The following is a 1,705-nucleotide window of genomic DNA, read 5'->3' on the forward strand; positions in this document are numbered from 1 at the left end:
GGTTCGAATCTGACCTGTGGCCCTTTGCTTTGGAAATTTTAGAAGTTTAAAATAATTGGTAAGATCTTACTTGGATAGTCTGCCTTAAGATAGTTTAGAGAGTATTTATAACATTTCAACAGCTTATTAGTTTTTGTAAGGTTTAGGTGCAAAAACATCTTGGTTAGGGTATGTTCGTGAAGGTTTACAGGCTAGGGTTAGGTTTAGGGTTATAGGCTAAGGTTAGGGTTAGGCTAAAGTGAACAGTTGAAATGTTACAAATACTCTATAAACTATCTGTGGGTGGACTATTCAAATAAAGTGTTACATAACAATGTCCCTGGATCTTAATTTAGACCCTAGTCCCTGCAGTGGAAACAAGTGCCTGGTCCCTGGGGAAAGTTCCTGCGGTGGAAACGCAGTTTTTGAGTGTGCTGTGTTGGCAAGGCCACATGGGGGCAACATTATCAGGCGTATATATAAGTCTATCACATATATAGATATAGAGTATATATAGCAGTGGCTGAGGCTGCATGTGAGACAGCTGGTAACTGTCAGGCCTCAGCAGATGTATAAATAAACCAGTGGAGCGGGCTCACATACCAGTAGGGTGGCTACCATCACCATCAGCGTCCCACTTTTCCCCTCATCGATCCAGGGACCACAGGCTATCCCACCATGCACCACTCTCCATTCATTCTCCTAAATGACGCAATGTTGCAATGTGACCTGGACTGAGTAGTGTAGACTTGTATTCAGTTCAGCCGTGGTCCTCACAGACAGCTTCTTGTCACCCTGTGACACTTGAGTTTGGATATCCACCTTTACCCTTCTTTCTCTTTAGTGGTGAACATTTTTTAATCTTTAAATGACCTTTCTAGCAATTTACTTAGTGTTTCACTTCCAGTAAGTTAAAGGTAAAGAGACTTGTGAGAACTGAATGAGCAGAGGCTGAGATATCCTCACTTTTACACCCAAGAACTCAAGGCAACTCGAGCATCTTTTCACAAAACCCTCCCTGCCTGGTAAACACCCACCTCTTTCAAAGGCCCCGGTTTGTACGGAGACTTTCTGTTAATTTGTTGTCTCCAAGGACAGAGGTGAGATACAGTAACATCTCCAGGGGCTCTCACTGAACAAATCTATCCCAGAAACCTGTTCTTACAGGCTCTGTTGTACTTGTAGTAATAGTAGTAGTAGTAGTAGTAAACCGATGTTTAAGTGTAAAATTGATTGACTATCCCTTTAAAACAAACATCAAATATTGATTGGTTTTATGACCCTAGTTTTGCCGTGATAACCGATTTTCAAGGTCATGGAGGTCATGCGTGGGCATCAGCACACAATGTTTGTGACTGCAATCTGCAAAAGTTAGTTATTAAATGTAAAGTATAAAAAATGAAAGGTAGTCATTCTGCAGAAAATCTGCTCCTCTGACTGACATATTATAATGAATAACATTATTAATACTGAGCGGCATTTTACTGTTATACCTACTTGTGGTGTTAATTTATATACAGTTTAAATCAGTGGTTCCCAAACTGGAACTGCTCCTACACCAGCAATGTTTTTGCATAAACATAAACTCAAAGTTGTCAATATCAAAAGTGGTCCAAGGAAGGAAAAGCGGTTATCTAGAAACAAGGTCATGCGGGGCCGAGGCTCACTGATGCACGTGGGGAGCGAGGGCTGACCCTTGTGGACAAGCTACTGTAGCTCAGACTGC

At 41.5% G+C, this 1,705-nt stretch overlaps 1 protein-coding gene across 1 annotated transcript in view; it reads left to right on the forward strand.

The window, feature by feature from the left end:
* Window positions 1–1,705, forward strand: part of cdk19 (cyclin-dependent kinase 19) — a 53,521-nt gene that overhangs the window by 43,332 nt on the left and 8,484 nt on the right. The gene's annotated exons all lie outside the window — the stretch shown is intronic.

Source organism: Morone saxatilis, unplaced genomic scaffold (assembly GCF_004916995.1).
Source record: "Morone saxatilis isolate NCDOM2014 unplaced genomic scaffold, NCSU_SB_2.0 Contig7, whole genome shotgun sequence".
Taxonomy (NCBI): Eukaryota; Metazoa; Chordata; class Actinopteri; family Moronidae; genus Morone; species Morone saxatilis.